Source organism: Tamandua tetradactyla, chromosome 4, assembly GCF_023851605.1.
Source record: "Tamandua tetradactyla isolate mTamTet1 chromosome 4, mTamTet1.pri, whole genome shotgun sequence".
Lineage (NCBI taxonomy): Eukaryota > Metazoa > Chordata > Mammalia > Pilosa > Myrmecophagidae > Tamandua > Tamandua tetradactyla.
The window spans coordinates 10,355,073-10,363,885 of record NC_135330.1 but is presented as its reverse complement, the minus strand read 5'-3'; positions in this window follow the sequence as shown (position 1 = coordinate 10,363,885).

The window sequence follows — 8,813 nt, the reverse complement described above, 5'->3', positions numbered from 1 at the left end:
CCAGAAAAAGAACCATGGCCAGCTGAAGTGTTTGCTGATGGTAAAGGGAATATGGAATGGGTAGTGGAAGAAGGTAGTGATAAATATGAACTACGACCACGTGATCAGTTACAGAAACGAGAACTGTAATACTGTTTTGTTCATGTTATACTATTTAAGTTGTAAGATATCAAGTTTAAGAATGAATATTACCCAACGATTTGCACCCTTGGAGAGATTTAATGTGTTTCCAGTTACACGCAGGACAGTTGAGTATTGTTAGGTGAAAGAAAGAATGTGTGTCTTATTGTTTTTTATTTAGAAAGTGTGTATGGTTTAAGGTGGTATGTATAGCTGCCAAGTTCACAAGGGTGGCATGTCATGGTCAGGTTCATGTGTCAACTTGGCCAGGTGGTGGTACCTATTTGTCTGGTTGGGCAAGTACTGGTCTGTCTGTTTCAATGAGGACATTTCATAGAATTAAATCATGATCACGTCAGCTGCATCCACAGCTGATTCCATTTGTAATCAGGCAAAAGGGAGCGTCTTCTGCAATGAGTGATGCTTAATCTAATCACTGGAAGCCTTTTAAAGAGGATTCAGAAGAGACAGGCTCTCTTCCTGCTTTGGCTGGTGAGCCTCTCCTGTGGAATTCGTCCAGACCCTCCATCGGAATCGTCAGCTTCACAGCCTGCCCTGTGGAGTTTGGACTCTGCGTTTCCCTGGTCACGTGAGACACTTAAATAAATTTTATATTTGTGAGCGTTCCCTGTTGATTCTGTTTCTCTAGAGAACCCTAACTAATACAACATGTTTTTGTAGCTCTAAGAGCTCTTGCTGCCTTCCCTCTCTTTTTAGGTTTTGTTTCAACTTTCTCCCAGCTGTAGCTCACCATCCAGCTTCAGAGGCAGATCCTCCCGGAGAAGCTTCAAGGCTGAGATTTCATCTTTGTTCCATGGTTCTGTTTTCCAGGAAGCTGGGATTCCTGGCAGGTTAGGTCCTTTAGTCCCTTGCTAGCCAGAAATCATTGCTCTGGGAAACCACTCAAATTATCTGCTTCCCCTTTCCAAGGATGACTCAGCAAATGAAATTCCAGGAACTGCTTAGGGTCATGGTGAGAACAGACAACAGTCCTGGAGGTTATGGCCTGATGGGAGGGCAGGGAGAGGGTGGAGGGACCCCTTGGGTTGCTTCGCACTGGTGGCGGTGGCAGGGGTGGGGATGGCAGGGCGGGGTGCGGCTAGGGTAAGCACTGGGATGGGAGAGAGGAAACCGGGTCCCAGGTCTGATTCTGCCTGGTTCTACCCAGGCAAGTTCACTTCCCCCATGAGCCTGAGCCTCTGCCACGTGAGGGGCTGGACCAGAGCACCTCTCAGCCCCTCCCAGCCAGGACAGTCTGTGATTCCTTGCCTCCACCCTGACACAAGTCTCCTGTGGCTGCTTCAGGACCTCTGCTCTGTCCCTTTCATCCTATTCTTTCCCATTCTTGTGGCTTGACAAGGACGAGCTGTTGAGCCTGTTTGGGGTAACTCCAAAGGGGAGACCCCCTGTACACACCGTGTTCCACCTTCCTCGGCCCCCTGAGGGAAAGAAGGAATCCCTCTCTTCAAGCCTGGCCCTTGGCGTGGAGCCATGCCGTCTGTTTACCCTGCCTCTGCTCCTGGGGCTTGGCGCCAGTGCCATCCATCAGCCATCTGCTCAGGACTCACCTTCTGCCTTACAGTATCTGCAGAAACAAGGCGAGCAGACCGGACCCAGGAAATCATGCTACAGCTGTGCCCTTTAGCAGAGCTAAACTAGGACCCACCTTCGCTGGAGCTTTGCAGTGCCTGTCTCTTGCAGCTGGCCCCCAGCTGGGTTGAACTTCTTTCTCATGGACTCTCAGGCATGGCTCCTCTCATAGACACTGGAATTACCAGTGAAAACCCCTTAGGAAGGTGCCATGTTGGAGGCTGAAATACCAGTTCTCTGGAAGTCCACCTGTCATGTTCTCCCCTGCACCCCCGTTGGAATAAGCAGCTGTTTCTTTGACTCCCACGTTAAATAGAGGAATTATGGTCAGTATTTCTGTTAGATAGATAGATGATAGATAGATAGATAGATAGATAGATAGATAGATAGATAGATAGATAGATAACATTAGATTAGTAATGAAAGTGATAACTGGCTATGGTGGTAAAGGACACTTTATAAAAAGAATGGTAAAATCATGACTGGGACAAAGTTAAAATGAACGTGTGCCAAACTTCTTATTTCACTCACCAATTTACAAGGGAATCATAGAATGATAAAACCAGTTCAAGGGGAAATTCAAAGAACACACACACAGGATAATAGGCAGGCTGAAAAGAATTTACAAATAGTTGCAAAACTAGCCAATATTCACAAAACAATAATTACTTATATTGCACCAGATAAAATTTACTTGCATTTCTAAGGAAAAGAATAATTTGTATTATCGGTAATACAAATCAGTGAAACGACATGATTGTAAAATAGCTCAAGCACTGCAAGGCACTGGCGCACACGGAAATGGATAACCAGAAATGGTGCTCTCGACGACATTCTCAGTAATATATTTTGCTCATTTCAAAGTCCTGCACAATTTTTCCAGATAGAGTGAATGGAGAGTCACACTTTTGGTATTTAAAATCCTTTGAAAATTATTTCAAGGGTGAGATGAAGTGGCAAAGATGTGCCAGTTTGAATTTGTTGTGTATACCAGAAAGCCAAGTTTTTTATTGCTCATTCCATGTCGCTGGGTGGGATTTTTTTTATTCTTTCGATGGAGATGTGACCCACCCAATTGTGGCTGATGACTTTTGATTAGATGGTTTCTGTGGAACTGTGTCTCCACCCATTCAAGGTGGGATTGCTTACTGGAGCCCTTTAAGAGGGAACTTTTATGCGAGTGGAGGCCGGATGAGAGGAAGAAGGTACAATTTTGGAGAGAGGGCTGGTTGCAGTGAAAAATCCCAGGTGGGTCCTGACCTGCTGAATAGAAGCTTCCTTTCAAGGACACGGTCATTCTGTGATACCATCCCCTGGTCTAGTTCCATCCTGTCCCTGGTCCAGAGGGAGGACAGAGGGTCTTCTGCTTTCCTCGAGATGGTGCTTGTGCAGGTGCTACGGCGGTGGTGGAGATGGGCAAGGAAGGGCTCAGCTGAGCCCACTGGTCACAGTTCTGTAGAGATGAGGAAGACTGGTGGGCGCCCTCTCTAGACTCCTTAGGGAATTGCACTCTGGGTGGCAGGACAACAGCTGCTCACCAAATAGTCCATTGCTCCCCAGCCCCAGCCTTCACTTCCTAATCCCTGTCAATTAGGCAAGCCCTTGTGACTAGTTCTGGCCAAAGAAATATGAGCAGAGATTATGCTACTGCTGGACACGTGCAGTGAAAACTTCCTGTGCGAGCCTCTGGCTGAGAAGGCTGTGAGGGTTTCGGGGGCTCCCTGTGGAGCAGCTACAAGGTGGAGCAGCCTCCACCCATGCGTGACGAGCCTCTCCCCACTGTCTCTCATGGGACATGGAGGTGGCACTTCTAGCCACTGCTGCTTGTAGTTGTTACCACAGCAGAATGTAGCCCATCCTCACTAACACACTGCCTAGGAGGAAGGGGAAGGGAAAGCAACCCTCATTGTAGGAGTCCTTAATGCTGTGTAACAGATGACTCCACATCTTAGTTTAGGCTTAAAACAATAATATTCATTATTTCACAGCTCCTGCTGGTCAGGAATCCAGTGTGGTTTAGTTGGGGCCTCTGGTTCAAGGTCAATCAAAGTCCACAGTCAAGGTATTGGCCAAGGCTGACGTCACCCCAGGCTCAGTGGGGAAGTATCTGCTTTCAGACTCACCCACATTATTTTTGGCACAACGCAGCTCCTCCCGGGCTCTCCAGTTCCTCATGGGCTGTTGGCTGGAGGCTGCCCTCCGTTCCTCCCCCTGTGGGCTTCTCCATAGGACTGTTGTCCTGTGGGAGCTAGAGAGAGTGAAGGAGAGAGAGGGTGACTGAGAGAGCACAAGCAGGACGCCAGTCACCGTCCTTTATGGTCCCATTTGCAGTGACCCCATCACTGTGGCTGTATTCCACTCACTGAAGCAGGTCACCAGGTGGAGCCACACTCCAGGGAAGTCCCTCAGGGTTGTGACTTCAAGGAGGCACCCATCATTGGGAGCCATTTAGGGGTTGCCTGCTGCAGCCATGCAGTTGGTGTGGACCAGGAACTGTGTTAGGTGCCGAAAGGCTGTTGGGATATTTTATCTCATTTAATTCATACTGTCACGAGGCCCAAAAGGAAAGTGGAATTAGCCAATTTAAGTAATCTGTTCAAGATCACACGCTCCTAGTATCAGGATTTGATTCCAGATTTACTGCAAATTCATTGAACTAGTCTGCTTTCCCAGAATCAAAGGTGTATATCAGATGGATTAATTTAAAAAGTGGGTTCTGTGGTTCTCTCATTTGCTCTTGATGAGTGAATACGCATGTTTCCTATTTCCAATGCCCTAGGTGTCCGGAGCACTGGGACCAAAAGCTCTGGAGCTCTGGGATCTGGCACATGGAATTCTGAAGGCCACTGTTGTCTGAGGCAGATCCAGGGAGGTTCCGTCTTGTTTCATGTGATCACAAAGCCCGGAGCTGAGCCGGAGGAAGTCTCGTGGGCCTTCGATCCTGAGTCAGACTTCAGGGAGATGCTGCGTGTCAGAGAGGGGCAGACTTCCAACCTGGGTCAGTCTCCAGGACAAGGACAAGCAGAGGCTCCACGTGCTCCATGTGACGTCCCTGAGGATTGAGAAACTGACCCTCACGGACAGTGGGCAATACCGGGCTCGAAGTACCTTCGCTGGAGGAAGAGGATTCCCCCAGGTGTCCAGCTCACTGTGTGTGGTAAGGGTGCCACACTGCTCCTCCACTGGCTCCTCAGTGCAGGCGGCGTGCTCACGCACACGAACACGCACACAAACACACAGATTTCACCTTGCTGCAATATCCTGTCTTTCCTGCAAGAAGCTGAGTATTCCTGGTCTTCCTCTTTGCATTTCTTCTCTGTCAAATCCTATTAACATCACCTAACACAGAACTGGCCGACAGGACTCCTGGCAGTGATGGAAATGCTCTGTCTATGCTGACCAATGCACTCACCACTAACCACGTGAGCACTTGAAATGTGGTTAATGAGGAACTGAATTTCTACTTTTTAATCTCTTTATTTTATTTAACTTTAATTTTTAATTCTACTGGATTTAAATTAATTTAAATTTAAACAACCACTGATCATCCCACCTCAACATCACTGAATGGAATTGGCTTCAATTTTTTCTTGAGATCTATGGGGCCCCATACCTCCCCTTAAAGCCAAACCTCGTTCTTGGGATCTTCCTACATGGAAAAGGGACTCAAAAATCACAAGCATAAGAGAAAAGCAATGGCCAAACTCATGCATTTCCCTCTGAACCCACAAGTAAACTGCAGCAGCTAGAAAACACCCTGCAAACCAACGAAATTACTAGTCCCTCCTTTGGGGTAAGATGAGAAGAAAGGCAGGAAATGTTGCAAGAGCCTCACTTCCCATCTAGTTAGATGATTAAGCCACTCTCCGTCATTAATATGGCAAGCATTTGTTCATTTTTTCCTTTTAACTTTTTTATAGCATTCTTTTACAGCAAAAATATTATAATTTTTTTGTGTGCATATCTACTAAAACCTTACCTTTGTTATTTCCTGGTTTTGGAAGATATGCTTAGAAAGGTATAACCCCCTCATTATTATAAAAATATTAATCTATTTTTCTTCTACCATTTTTAATTCTTTCATTTTGTTATATAAATTTTTATTCTAAGGGGTCTTAACTATAAACTCAAAACATTCATTCCTATCTTCCATCCCCAGAAATTCTTATTCAGTAGATTAGGTTGGGACCTGAGCGCAAGTGTTTGGAAATCACTCTATAAAAGATTGAGATGCTCATTCATGAACAAGAGCCTTTATCCATCTGGAATATATAATTGTACAAGTTGTGAAATAAAGTGTATTAGGATTCTCTAGAATCCCAAACAAAAGCAAGAGGAGCTATCTGGAAATCTGAGATTTATGAAGGTGTCTCATGCAACCATCGGGATATAAGAGTCCAAATCCGTAGGGTAGAATGCGAGCTGGCAGCTCCAATGATGGTGGTCAAATGATCCAATGATGTATATATGTTACCACCCAGGAGAGGCTGGCTGAAGCAGAAAGAGAGATTCTCTCTTCTGAAATCTCCATAAAAGCCTTCAGAAGCACATTCTCACCTGTCCTGACACCTGCTCACTGCACAGCCCCACTGATACCTCAGCTTCTCCCCATGTGGTCTGGCTTTAGGAAGAGGAGGTCCTGGCCAGGCTAACAGGGGTACCCAGCCCAATTGACAAGTGTTCTTCTCACTGTAAATTAATAAATATGCATTCCGGTTTTGTCTAACAGTGTCTTATGAGATTTGCTGTCAAGATTGTGCATCAACTGCTCTTTTTATCTACCTTATCAACAGACAAGTAAAACGTATGGAATAAAGATGAATAATAGGGGGAACAGATGTTGAAATAAATTCAGATTGAAATGCTGGTGATCAGTGAGGGGGAGGGGGACGGGTATGGTAGATATGAATTTTTTCTGTTTTCTTTTTATTTCTTTTCCTGAATAGATGCAAATGTTCCAAGATGTGATCGCGATGATGAATATGCAACTATATGATGATATTATGAATTACTGATTATATATGTAGAAAGGAATGATCAAAAGTTATGAATGTTTGCATTTGGTGTTTTTTGGTATTTTGAAAAATTTTTTTAAATTAATAAAGAAAAAAAGATTATGCATCAACTATAGCTTTCACAATGTGACTGTGTGATTGTGAAAACCTTGTGTCTGATGCTCCTTTTATCTACCTTATCAATGGATGAGTAAACATTTGGAATAAAAATAAATAATAGGGGCAACAAATGTTTTAATAAATTTAGATTGAAATGCTAGTGATCAATGAAAGGGAGGGGTAAGGGGTATGGTATATATGAATTTTTTTTGTTGTCTTTTTATTTCTTTTTCTGAATTGATGCAAATGTTCTAAGAAATTATCATGATAATGAATATACAATTATGTGATGATATTGTGAATTACTGATTATACATGTAGATTGGAATGATCATAAGTTAAGAATGTTTACATTTGGGAAATTTTATGTTGTATATATGTTACCACCAAAAAAAAAAAAAGAATGTTTGCATTTGTTTGTTGTTATATATTTTTTTTAATTAAAAATTAATAAAAAAAAAAAGATTGTGCATCACCAAGTCAAAGCCGATTCTGGGCAACGGACACGGTGGAGCGTCTGAGCTCTGAGGGTCAGATTCTGAAACATGGTGAATACATCAAAATGATGCCCATCTGTGAGGCTGCAGCATTCATTCATTTCTTCACTCAACCAGAATTTACTGGGCTATGCCTCAAGGACACACTGAGGACTCCCTTGGGAGACAAATTCTCAAACTCTCCTTCCCCACTTGAATTTTAGGAAGAGTCCACACAGACCAAAAGTTTCAGTTCTCAACGCCGTACATACTTCAGAATCAACTAAGTTTTTAAAAAAAATACAGATGATGCCCAATGCGAGGATGGGGGCCAAGCATCTGTGGTTTTCAAAGGTCTGTGGGTGATCTAAGGGACAGCAGGGTAGGCAGCAGTTCACGGAGTTGTCCATTTAACCAAGTAAGACCCAAGTGTTCACTTGCCTTTTCTACATGAACAGATCGAGATATTTAGGAATGATTTTACGAAAGACCCTGAACTCAATAGAACACAGTAGAAAGTGAAAGAGGGAACATGAGAATAAATACTTTAACTGGTTCCCAAGATAATAAGCTTCCTGTTTGGCATATATATGGCTTTATCTTCCTGAAACAGAGCTATGATCCTGTCACTGCCCTGCTCAAAAAATTTAATAGATAATCTTTTTTTTCCCCTGGTAAGAGTTATAACAAAAAAATCTGATAATACAGAAAAAGAAATAGACCCAGAAGATAATCGCAGTTAATTATTTGGCATATCAACTTATAAACTCATATTCTGACATGTGGATAGAGCATAATTTATTGAACCGGTATAACGTTGAGGGCAAGAGCGTGAGTTTTATAATCCAACTCCAAGGTGTGAATCCTATGTCTGCCACTTACTAGTCATGTGAACTCGGGCAGGTCCACTAACTTATCAGTGTTGTATTTTCTGGAAATAATATCTACTACTAGGATTTACAGCTTCCTCAGTGAGTCCTCATTTTTTTTTCCCCACTGCATTCAACAGCCCAGACTAAATGCAGCTTGCCTCATGTTCCTGCTATAAATGCTATGGAGAAAAACGGAGCAAGGAGGGTCGAGGATGTTGGTAGAAGGTTACATTTTTAAACAGGAGATTATGGTAGACGTCAGTGAAAGGATAACATTTGTGCAAAGACCTGAAAAAGGAGAGGAAATGAGACAGACAGAGACCTGGATGAAAAGAATTCCAGGCAGACACAAAGGTCCTAAGGTTGAAGCCTGATGAGTTCCAGCAATACCGAAAAGTCTAGTGTGGCTAGACTGGACTGAAGCGGGAGGGAAGTGTGGACAATGAGGTCAGATGGATGAGGTGGTTACTCAAATAAAATGAGAGCCACATGGGAGTTTTCACATAGGGTGTGTCATGAGACGACTTACATTTTGAAAGGATCACTCCAGATGCTGTTTTAGGTAAAAACAGAAGCAGAGAGGCTGTGAGGCCCCTGCAATAGTCTAGATGAGAGATGATGGAGCTGGCGGAGAGGCCATT